Source organism: Ranitomeya variabilis, chromosome 6 (genome assembly GCF_051348905.1).
Source record: "Ranitomeya variabilis isolate aRanVar5 chromosome 6, aRanVar5.hap1, whole genome shotgun sequence".
NCBI lineage: Eukaryota > Metazoa > Chordata > Amphibia > Anura > Dendrobatidae > Ranitomeya > Ranitomeya variabilis.
In genome coordinates, this window is record NC_135237.1 from 73,946,322 (window position 1) to 73,959,149 (window position 12,828).

The 12,828-nt window shown below is 45.6% G+C and overlaps 1 long non-coding RNA gene across 1 annotated transcript; it reads right to left on the minus strand.

Annotated features, from left to right (window-relative positions):
• Window positions 1-508: 508 nt before the first annotated feature.
• On the minus strand, window positions 509-11,782 carry LOC143783451 (uncharacterized). The gene is made up of 3 exons (XR_013217178.1): window positions 11,685-11,782; window positions 10,573-10,746; window positions 509-1,735 (listed from the first exon to the last, which is right to left on the minus strand). It is a non-coding gene; the product is annotated as an uncharacterized LOC143783451 (long non-coding RNA).
• Between the last annotated feature and the right edge of the window lie 1,046 nt (window positions 11,783-12,828).

Below are 12,828 nucleotides of genomic sequence, written 5' to 3' on the forward strand. Positions count from 1 at the left end.
ATTTGATTTTCTAATCAAGGGATAATGATGAGGGTCTGCCTTCAGCATTTCTCAAAAATATGGTAAATCATTTTTCGGCATCACATTCCCTTTTTTGCTAGATTGCGCCACAATTTATTTGTTTACTGCAGGGTATTTGCTCATGGTTTGTGAAACTCTTTGCTCTTGGAGCGTAATAAGTGAAATCTCTGGGGGGCATCTGGGGGCTTCCTTCCCAGGCACTGCCAAACACAGGTCCGCAGCTGATCTAGCAGTCTCAGAAGATGACAGTATCCTAGAAGGGAGGCTCTGGAGAAATGCTCAGTGAGTCTGCAGGCAGACATTTCACATGCTCCAAAAACCACAAATGTGAATATCTGAAGTGAAGCTGCACAAAAAAAGGAAAAGAGAGGCAGAATCAGAGGAACTCAGGGATTTTCTTACGGTTTTTAACTCATTTTTTTAACAAGTGACAGGTCTACTTTAAAACGACATGCATTATAGTTGCTGGTAAATACTGATTCTTTTCCTGACAGGTTTCATTTAAGTCTAAAATTGTATTGGATTTTAATGGGTTAAACAGCATATTAGTTAGAAGTTATATGTATGAAAATAAGAAGTTGCCTTTTATTTTAGATGGAAAAAAAAATGATTGGAACAAACTGGAATATAATGTTTTACTACATTTTTATGTGATTTTCCCAACCACACTCAACATCACTGTGTAAACTTGGCCTAAGGGCTTCTTCGTTCAGTTACAGTTTTGGTTCTGTTTTGTCCACATACTTCTAGCCAAAAACCTGAATTAACCCCACTGGGAAGTAGGATAATGGTTTTCCTTGTTAACTCTCTGTATTTATATATATTTTCTTCCAAACAATGTAATAAGGCTAAAAAAGGATATAAATCCATCTAGTTCAACCTACTATTATGCAGTGTTGAGTCTGAGGAAACTAGAACAGCCCCTTTGAAGTATTTGCTAATGACCATTAGTTAAGAGGCAAATTCGCAATTTCATAAATGCCCAGAAATAGGAGAATTAGCTATGAAGGTGTGAGAATGAAAATATACTGAAAATCTCAGAAAAAGGGAACCTCAGAGCATAATTTAGTGTTAGGGCTCTCTCCTACTTGCGATTAAATCAGACGAACGTAAAAATCAGATTGCATTTGTACCAATTTAATCCTATGCTTCTGTTCTCAATGGCAATTTTTTTTCCTGCTCCGGTCAGATCGCGATGCATGCAATTGCATGCAAAATTCGGATCTCACGCACCCATATAAGTCTGTGGGTGCATGTGAATCATTGCACTGCACTCAGATATCACCCGAGTGCAGTGCGATTCACTCCGACGGCGGCAGCAGAGGAGATGGAGAAATTACTTTCTCCGTCTCCTCTACAGCTGTGTACAGAGCACTGACACTCGGATCACACTCGCAGCAGAGCCGGAGCTGAGGGTCATTAGTATATAGTATCCGATGCTCTCGCACTGGATGTGATACGCTGATGTGATCCTGGCCTTACAAATTAAAAATCTGTCAGCTGACCCATTATATGGATAGCACCAGAGGGCAACCCTCGATATCCTCAGGTTAGTCGTCTATAATCATGTACCACACTACATTATGACAAATATTACCATATAATCCTCTTCTTCCATGTCGCCACTTTTTCTATTTCATGGAATACGCTTTCTCAGGGTCTCTGGATCCTGACCGGTCTCAACTTTTTCTTTTTGCACCAATAAGTAAGCCAACTGCAAAATATTACAAATGGTATCTATAATGCTCTTCACTACATTTTTCATTCATTATATACTTTCAAATTAAAATTCTGTTTGCCATATCTATTAATTAAAATGTATTTTTTTTCATGGGGCAACCCCTATCAGTTATTTTATTTAAACAACATATGGAAATACATAGTACATTGATTGTGCAGCATAAACAGCTCTTCCCTATGTTTTGTTGTGTACAGGAAATGGCGATTAATCTTCAGCAGTCGCATAAACACAACTCAAAATTTGGGGACACTCAACTTTGGCTTGTTAACATTTGTGAAGCAGTGAAATAAGCCATGTACAGTTTACAGTTGTTTAATGTGATAAGCCAGTAATTGATGTAATAGCGCAGTGTGCTAAGTGTTCTTCAAGATTATTTACTCCAGACTGAAGTTATTTATCATACTTTGTCAAGCATATTTGCTTGTTTCAAACTTTCGTAATCAGTCTAATCCTTCAGGGATATTCACATCTGTTTACCGCAGTAATTCATAAATTCCTGTAATAAAGCTGTTTTATGTTAATTGTAAGCTCATTCTACAGCTCAGAGTTTATTAGGAATTGAAGACAACGCTAGAGAAGTAGAACGCAAAACATGAAAACTTTATGCCATGCTGATAAAAATAATGACATATTGGGACATACAGTGGGTACGGAAAGTATTCAGAACTCTGTACATTTTTCACTCTTTGTTTAATTGCAGCCATTTAGTAAATTCAAAAAAGTTCATTCTTTTTCTCATTAATGTACACTCTGCACTCCATCTTGACTGAAAAAACAGAAATGTTGATTTTTTTTGCAAATTTATTAAAAAATAAAACCTGAAATATCACATGGACATAGGTATTCAGACCCTTTCCTCACTATTGAGTAGAAGCACCCTTTTGAGCTAGTACAGCCATGAGTTTTCTTGGGAATGATGCAACAAGTTTTTCACACCTGGATTTAGGGATCTTCTGCCATTCTTCCTTTCAGATCCTCTCCAGTTTCATCAGGTTGGATGGTGAAAGTTGGTGGACAGCCATTTTCAGGTCTCTCCAGAGATGCTCAGTTGGGTTAAGGCAGGGCTCTGGCTGGGCCAGTCAAGAATGGTCACAGTGTTATTCTGAAGCCACTCCTTTGTTATTTTAGCTGTGTGCTTAGGGTCATTGTCTTGTTGGAAGGTGAACCTTCGGCCAAGTCTGAGGTCCAGAGCACTCTGGAAGAGGTTTTCATCCAGAATATTTCTGTACTTGGCCGCATTCATGTTTCCTTCAATGACAACCAGACATCTTTTTCCTGCATCTGAAGAACACCCCCATAGCATGATGCTGCCACCACCATGTTTCACTTTTGGGATTGTATTGGGCAGGTGATGAGCAGTGCCTGGTTTTCTCCACACATACCGCTTAGAATTATCACCAAAAAGGTCTGTCTTCGTCTCATCAGACCAGAGAATCTTATTTCTCATAGTCTGGGAGTTCTCCATGTGTTTTTTAGCAAACTCTATGCGTGCTTTCATCTGTCTTGCACTGAGGAGTGGCTTCCGTCGGGCCACTCTGCCATAAAGGCCCGGCTGGTGGAGGGCTGCAGTGATAGTTGACTTTGTGGAACTTTTTTCCCTTCTCCCTACTGCATCTCTGGAGCAAAGCCACAGTGTTCTTGGGGTTCTTCTTTACCTCTCTCACTAAGGCTCTCCTCCCCCGATTGATCAGTTTGGCTGGACGGCCAGGTCTAGGAAGACTTCTGGTGGTCCCAAACTTCTTCCATTTAAGGATTATGGAGGCCACTGTGCTCTTAGGAAGTGCTGCAGAAATTATTTTGTAACCTTGGCCAGATCTGTGCCTTACGACAATTCTGTCTCTGAGCTCCTTGGCCAGTTCCTTTGACCTCATAATTCTCATTTGGTCTGACATGCACTGTGAGCTGTGAGGTCTTATATAGACAGGTGTGTGCCTTTTCAAATGAAGTCCTATCAGTTTAATTAAACACAGCTGGACTCCAATGAAGGAGTAGAACCATCTCAAGGAGGATTACAAGGAAATGTGACTTAAATATGAGTGTCTGAGCAAAGGGTCTGAATACTTACTTAGGGCTGGCGGAGCGCACCGAGTATATTTAGATATTATTATTGGTGCTGTTGCTAGCAAATGGTGGCACGATATGGCGGTAGAAGCGAACTCTGTTACTTCACAGAGTCGAACAGAAGGAAAAACGCTGTGCCCTGTTGGCGTCACAGGGGAACACAGCTGCCTAACAGAGCAAAAGCAATCAGTGGTCAGGGAGTAGCAAGCACACAAACACCTCCTCTCAGGTGGAGCCGGAACTCTAGTGGCTTTACGCCAGCCCTGAATTCACCATACAAACTCTGTTGTGAAATTGGATTTTGGGCTCCCCCGGTGGCCACTGGTGGAATTGAACTGGTGTGCATCATCCTCTCTGTTCACCTGTTTCCATCAGGATGTGGGAGTCGCTATTTAGCCTTGCTCCTCTGTCACTTCCATGCCGGTCAACATTGTAATCAGAAGCCTTTCTGTGCATGTTCCTGCTGCTAGACAACTCCCAGCTAAGTTGGACTTAGTCCTTGTTTGTTTTTGCATTTTGTTCCAGTTCACAGCTGTAGTTTCGTTTCTGTGTCTGGAAAGCTCTTGTGATCTGAAATTGCCACTCTGATGTTATGAGTTAATACTAGAGTCTTAAAGTAATTTCAGGATGGTATTTTGATAGGGTTTTCAGCTGACCATGAAAGTGCCCTTTCTGTCTTCCTGCTATCTAGTAAGCGGACCTCAATTTTGCTAAACCTATTTTCATACTACGTTTGTCATTTCATCTAAAATCACCGCCAATATTTGTGGGGGCCTCTGTCTGCCTTTCGGGGAAATTTCTCTAGAGGTGAGCCAGGACTATATTTTCCTCTGCCAGGATTAGTTAGTCCTCCGGCCGGCGCTGGGCGTCTAGGGATAAAACGCAGGCTACGCTACCCGGCTACTGTTAGTTGTGCGGCAGGTTTAGTTCATGGTCAGTTTAGTTTCCATCCTTCCAAGAGCTAGTTCGTATGTTTGCTGGGCTATGTTCTCTTGCCATTGAGAACCATAACAAAACTCCTCACCGGAGGTGCCGGTATTCTAGTGGCTTATTTCAGCCAGACCCTGACCACAAGCAGACAAGACCACTGAGTATCTAAAGATCATAACATAAGCTGATACTAGCGTATGGCCGTGCGGCCATGCAAACCTTTTATAGCTGCAGCAACTTCAGGACCTTCCTAGAGGACCAATGGGAGCTGCTACAGTACCTGAGCAACTTCAGGACCTTCCTAGAGGACCAATGGGAGCTGCCACAGTACCTGAGCATGTGACCCCCGACCTCCAATGAGAGGTCTTACCTTGGGAATGCTCAGAAGGGGAAAAACAGGACTTAGTCCCAGAGACGTCTGCTTGCCGCTGACCAGTAATTGCTACAATGGCTGAGCCTGGAAAGGCAGCAGTAACTATCCGCACCGTATCAGGCTGAGACAGACGCTGGGACCGACGTCTCCACTGAGCAGGCTCCACTGCGGCTGGAGAAGACCGCAGCAGAGATGGTTCGAGATTCCCCCTGTGCAGAGGTGGGAACTCGACCCCTAACATTACCCCCCTCCTAGGGCCCCCCTCCTTGGGCCTCGCTACGCTCAAAAGCAGCAATGAGCTGCGGAGCTCGAATGTGCTCAGCAGGCTCCCAGGACCTGTCCTCTGGGCCATAACCCTTCCTGTCCACCAAAGAGAATTTTTTGCCACGTACCAGCTTGCACCCCAAAATAGCGTTCACCTCATAATCGTCCATAGATGAACCCGATGTCCCGGCAGATGACTCGGAAAACCGGGACATGTATACGGGCTTCAAGAGGGACACATGAAAGGTGTCAGTAATACCTAGGCATGGAGGAAGGGCCAGACGGTAGACCACAGGGTTAACCTGTTCAAGGACCTTGAAGGGACCCAAGTAGCGAGGAAGAGGCACCATGCGCACCATTTTGGAAAAATGGTCGGTGATCACCCAGATAATGGTGCAGCTACAAGACTTGGGTAAGCCCACCACAAAATCCATCCTGACCATCTCCCAGGGCCTGTCCGCCACCGGCAGGGAGTAAAGCAACCCAGTTGGCCATTGCCGAGGAGACTTGTTCTTGGCGCAAGAGACACATGCCCGAACATAGTCTGCGACATCACGAGCCATATGCGGCCACCAGTATGTCCTTGCCAGTAGCTCAGATGTCCTTTTGGACCCAAAATGTCCACCCACCATGAACAAGTGAGCCCAAGAGAGAACCTCCGGATGCAGACTGGATGGTACAAAAGTCTTGCCCGGAGGCACAGACTCTAGCGAAACCGGGGTCACAATTTTCAGGCTCTCGGTGGGGACAGTAAGCCAAAGGCTCCTCTTCCTCCTCCTCAGATGATACAACGGAGCGGGAGAGAGCATCAGCACAAATGTTCTTCTCCCCGGAAAGAAAATGGACAGTGAAATGAAACCGGGAGAAGAACAAGGACCATCTGGCCTGGCAAGAATTTAACCACTGGGCTGTCTGCAAGTACACCAAATTCTTGTGGTCTGTAAAGACTTGGAAGGGAAAACGAGCCCCCTCCAAGAGATGTCTCCACTCTGAGAAGGCCAACTTCATGGCTAGCAACTCCCTGTCCCCGATGGAATAATTCCTCTCCGCTGGTGAGAAGGTCTTGGAAAAGAAGAAGCAAGGATGCTTCCGACCTTGAGCATCCTTTTGGAAAAGGACTGCGCCAGCACGAACGGATGAGGCATCCACCTCCATTATAAATGGCTTATCTACATCGGGGCGATGTAGGATGGGAGCGCTAGCGAAGTGTGACTTAATGGAGTGAAAGGCCTTGGAGACCTCCTCAGACCACAATTTAGGATTTGCTCCCTTCTTGGTGAGGGCAATCAAGGGAGCTACCAGAGTTGAGAAGTGTGGAATGAACTGGCGATAGTAACTAATGAACCCCATAAAGTGCTGCACCGATTTAAGAGAATGGGGTTCCTGCAAGTCCATCACAGCCTGTAGTTTGGCAGGATCCATAGCCAATCCCTGGGCGGAGATGATATAGCCCAGGAAAGGTAAGGACTCCTGCTCAAACACACATTTCTCCAACTTTGCATAGAGGGAATTTTCCCGTAAGAGGTCGAAGACTCTGCAAACATCTCTCCGGTGGGAGTCAATATCTGGAGAGTAGATGAGAATATCATCCAGATAGACTAAGACCAAGGTGGAGAGCATATCCCGTAAGATGATGTTCAAAAAGTCTTGGAAAACGGCTGGAGCATTACAGAGCCCAAAGGGCATTACCAGATATTCAGAGTGCCCATCCCTGGTGTTAAAAGCCATCTTCCATTCGTCCCCCTCACAGGTGCGAATCAGGTTGTAAGCACCCCGCAGATCTAATTTTGTAAATACGCTTGCTCCCCAAAGCCTATCAAAAAGCTCAGATATCAGGGGCAGAGGATACTTATTCTTAACGGTGATGGCGTTAAGACCCCTGTAATCTATGCATGGACGTAGTTCCCCGTTCTTCTTCTGCACGAAGAAGAACCCAGCCCCTGCAGGTGACACTGACTTCCTAATGAATCCTCTTGCCAGATTTTCCTGGATGTACTGTGATATTGCCTCCGTCTCCGGGAGAGATAACGGATAGACTCGACCCCGGGGAGGCTCAGCACCAGGCAAGAGGACAATAGGACAGTCATAGGGGCGGTGAGGCGAAAGAGTCTCCGCAGCTCTTTTGGAGAACACATCCGCATAGGGCCAATATTGCTTGGGGAGAGAGGATAGATCTGCGGGTACCTCAGTAGTAGCAACCTGAACACATTCCCCCTGACATCTACCCCCACAAGATTCACCCCATCCCAAAATTCTGCCTGTGGGCCACTCAATATGAGGAGAATGGTACCGTAGCCAAGGTATCCCTAACAGGACCTCATCAATTCCCTCAGGAATGACGAGCAGAGATATAATTTCCTTATGAGATGGCGACATGGACAGAGAAAACGGGATGGTCTGGTGTGTTATCTGTGAGGGCAGTTTACCACTCGTACGGTTACTGGTTGAGCTAACATCACCAGGGGAATCGCTTGACGTTGGGTGAAGGCAGAAGACATAAAATTGCCCTCCGCCCCAGAATCTATGCAGAGCTCTACCGAGTGGGTAAATGAGCCTATAGTAATTGTCCCCTTAAAGGACAATTTGGAGGCAAACGTCGCCGTGTCTAGTGTACCTCCACCTACTACCACTAGACGCTGACATTTCCTCGACCGCTGGGGACATCTGGTGGCAAGATGTCCTGACTGCTGGCAAACTTGACAAACCTGGAGTGCACGAGCGGTCTGGGACTTAGATCCCGCTCGTGACACTACCATGGCCTCATGTGACTCAGGAGCCTGGACTGGAGATTCCAAAGGTTTGGCGAAGGTGGGAGCCAGCCGAAACCTCTGCCTACACTGGGCTCGCTGTAACCTCCACTCGTGAAAACGGAGGTCAATACGAGTGGACACAACTATTAACTCCTCCAGTGTGGAGGGAATCTCCCTAGTGGCCAGAGCGTCCTTCACGTGGTCAGCCAGCCCCCTCCAAAATATCGGAATAAGGGTGTTATCCGACCACTCCAGCTCAGATGCTAGGGTGCGAAAGTGGATGGCAAAATGGCTGACCAAGGACGAGCCCTGAGTCAATGCCAACAGTTGGAGCACCGTATCATGGGTGGCACAAGGTCCTAAAAAGACCTGTTTCAGAGTGCTCAGGAACAACGGAGCACTCTGCACCAGATGATTGCCACGCTCCCACAGCGGCGAAGCCCACTCCAACATCCTGTCTGACAGGAGAGACACAATAAATCCCACCTTAACCCGCTCTGTGGGGAAACATGTGGCCAGAAGCTCAAGATGTATAGAGCACTAGCTCACGAAACCCCTACAAGATTTACTATCACCACAAAATTTTTCTGGCAGCGGGTGGCGAGATAGAGTCGGAACTGGGGTGGCAGTGGACAAGGTTGCTGCAGCCAAGCTAGCAGCCTGAACAGCAACTGCGGTTACATCCACAGCTGAGGTTGTGCGCTCGAGAGCCGCAAACCTACCGTCCAGCTGCAGGATGTACCGCATGGATTGCTGTGTGACCGCCATTGCTAGCCAGACCCTGGCGCTAGTATTATGTTAGGGCTGGTGGAACGCACCGAGTATATTTAGAAATTATTATTGGTGCGTTCGCAGCCTGGTGTCCACTGTGCAGGAGACCAACCTGCTGCTAGCAAAATGGTGGCACAATATGGCGGTAGAAGCGAATTCTGTTACTTCACAGACTCGAACAGAAGGGAAAACGCTGTGCCCTGTTGGCGTCACAGGGGAACACAGCTGCCTAACAGAGCACATGCAATCAGTGGTCAGGGAGTAGCAAGCACACAAACACCTCCTCTCAGGTGGAGCCGGAATTCTAGTGGCTTTACGCCATCCCTGAATTCACCATACAAACTCCTCACCGGAGGTGCTGGTATTCTAGTGGCTTATTTCAGCCAGACCCTGACCACAAGCAGACAAGACCACTGAGTATCTAAAGCTCATAACATAAGCTGATACTAGCGCATGGCCGTGCGGCCATGCAAACCTTTTATAGCTGCAGCAACTTCAGGACCTTCCTAGAAGACCAATGGGAGCTGCTACAGTACCTGAGCAACTTCAGGACCTTCCTAGAGGACCAATGGGAGCTGCTGCAGTATCTGAGCATGTGACCCCTGACCTCCAATGAGAGGTCCTACCCCAGGCATGCTCAGAAGGGGAAAAGCAGGACTTGGTCCCAGAGATGTCTGCTCGCCGCTGACCAGTACTGGCTACAATGGTTGAGTCTGGAAAGGCAGCAGTATCCATCCGCACAGTATCAGGCTGAGCCAGATGCTGGGACCGACGTCTCCACTGCGGCTGGAGAAGAATGGGAGACCACAGTGGAGATGGTTCGAGATTCCCCCTGTGCAGAGGCGGGAACTCGACCCCTAACAATGACCATGTGATATTTCAGTTTTTCTTTTTTAATAAATGAGCAAAAATTTCTACATTTCTGGGGGGTTTTATAGTCAAGATGGGGTGCAGAGTGTACATTAATTTAGGTCCAGCCAGAGCTCTGACCTAAACCCAATTGAGCATCTCTGGAGAGACTTGAAAATGGCTGTCCACCAACGTTCACCATCCAACCTGATGGAACTGGAGAGGAGCTGCAAGGAAGAATGACAGAGGATCCCCAAATCCAGGTGTGAAAAATGTGTTGCATCATTACCAAGAAGACTCATGGCTGTACTAGCTCAAATAAATAGCTTAATAAATTTGCAAAAATTACTAAATTTCTTTTTTTTCAGTCAAGATGGGGTGCAGAGTGTACATTAATGATAAAAAATGAACTTTTTTGAATTTACCAAATGGCTGCAATGAAACAAAGAGTGAAAAATGTAAAGTTGTCTCAATATTTTACATACCCAATGTATATACACCCTTGATTGCACTGAATGTCTTCAATAGAATATAAAAAAATGTGGGGTGCCAGTATAAAGTGCTGCTTAGTGGATGAGGTACATTAGTAGAGAAATGTATATAAGGTAGATAATTAATTAGTATTAAACCTGGGAAGGTTTCATACCAGTAGCTGAATTATGTTGGTGTGCAAAAATAAAGCATGTATGGCATAATACCCCCACATAAAAAGATAATAACCACTACTGCATTGGCATACTAATTCTGACCATACCCTTACAATTGTATCCCAGTATTGGTTAATACAATGCTCATACACATGAATTCATTACCTGGGTGAACAATGATGTTTAATCCGTGCAGCTGACTGTGCTGGGTAAGAGATAGGTGATGATGATGATCCCTGACGGGCCCTGTTTCGCTGCTCGCTTCTTCTGGAAGGCATTGGTCGCACTTGGGCCGATGTTATTCAATGATGCAGTGCAGATTTTTTTCAATGACTGAATCTGTACATGAAAACAAATCGCAGCATGTACTCGCTTCTTCTGTAAATCGCATGAGACTCACCCATTCAAGTCTATGGGTGTGAGAAAAAAAATGGATTCCATACGGAGACACAGTATAACATGCGATTTTTATAGATACATTGCAATTCTTTAACATAGGAAACTGTGAACAATCTTGTGAATGATAAATATCTGAAGAATTAAAAAGAACGGACTGCACACGTATGACAACTGAGAACAAAATCATCCGAGTTTTTTGGATGAAAATCGGAACGATTTTTATACAGTCGCGTGTCCTAGCCTAAGGGTTTCAGCTTAAAGGGAATCCGTCAACCCTCCAAACCGTCTATATGGGCATGCAGGTCATAGCAAACTGAATAAAGTGACATCTTGATATCTACAATCCGATGTCTTATTATAGAGAAATCAACGTTTTTCTTATATGTAAATGAGCTATTTAGGACTATGGGTCAGACACTAATCTGCATGAAAATTTGCATCCAGAGCTTATTTTTAAATAAAGGAGGCGTTACCTGTGTGAGACATGTAACTAACACAGGACATTGGAATTGAACTTTGTCTCCTTACACACATATTTCTTGTAGCTCTCACAGTTCTGCTGTATTGTAACCCTGTCTGCCTGAGAACTGGAAGTTGCAGCTGAGAAGAACCTGCAGATGTGTCAGGTATAATCACACACAGCTCTGCAGTGAGATCAGGAGAGAAGAGAGCGGCCATTACACATCACATTGGTAATGCCGCCTTTTAGTTACAATAATCTCTGGAATCATATTTTCCGGGAGATCTATGTCCGGCCCATAGTGCTGAACAGCTCATTTGCATATGATAAAAATGTGTCTCTCTCTGGAATAATATATCGCAGATATCAAGGTATCATTTTATTCACAACAGCAAAAAAAAAAGGCAGCAACACTTACCTGCCCAGATCTTGGAACAAATGCACTGCAGGGTGCAGCCAGCCCATGAAGCAAGATGTTAGCAACACAGGTGCAAAATACCAGATCAACAGCCACTCATCAACCTACCCACTCCTGGAGGGGGTGACTGCCCAGTATACAATTGCACAATGAAGGCCTACATAGGGCGTTGTTCACACAATGGTACTGCATAGTGTCTGGTTCACAGCCTATTAGTCACGCCTAGTGTTGAGCATTCCGATACCGCAAGTATCGGGTATCGGCCGATACTTGCGGTATCGGAATTCCGATACCGGGATTCCGATACTTGCCGCGTATCGGATACCGGAATCGGAAGTTCCAAGATTCAAAATGCAGAAATTCAGCCAATGAGAATGATTCCAAGTGTGGGCACATCATGTTTAGCATGGAGGGCATGAAACTACTGGCAAGGCTGTGATTGGCTGCTGAAATGATGTCATGATGCAGTTTAAAAGTCGCTGGCGCCATTTTGCGATCACTCTGCTGTGAATTCAGTTAGTGACAGGACGCTGTTTGCTGACTGAGGGACAGTTTAGAGATAGCGATTTGCTTCTTTGTGCTTTCCAAAGGCTAATTTAGCAACCGCTGTGTTCACCTACTATTCACCTTGCTTTTGCCTTGTAGCGCTGTTTTCACAGCGATCTGCAAGGTCTGTGTGTGTGTGTGTGAGTGCAGCCCACTCTCTAGTCTGAGTGCAGCCACATAGGCCATCCATAGCTGGTTGTATTCAGTTCAGGGAGGGTGGTTCATTGCCTCATACTGTTCTTTTTTTTTTTTTTTTCAAGTAGTGTAGTCTGCTGCTAATTTATTCAAAAAAATCCTATTAGTGTCTTTCCACCCGTCTCCAGCTAATTTGTGGAAAAACACTACATAGGATAACGTAGAGGAGGGTTTTTGGGCCTTGCAGCGCCGTTTACGGCTGTCTGCACGGTCTCCGTGTGACTGCAGCTCGCCCTGTAGTCTGTGAGCAGCCATAGCCTGGTTGTCTCCAGCTCAGGGTTCTTCACTGCGTCATACCGCCAAATCAATTTTCATTTTGTTTTAAGTAGTGCAGGCTGCTGCACATTTTTTCAAAAAAATCCTATTAGTGTCTTTCCACCCGTCTCCAGCTAACTTGTGGAAA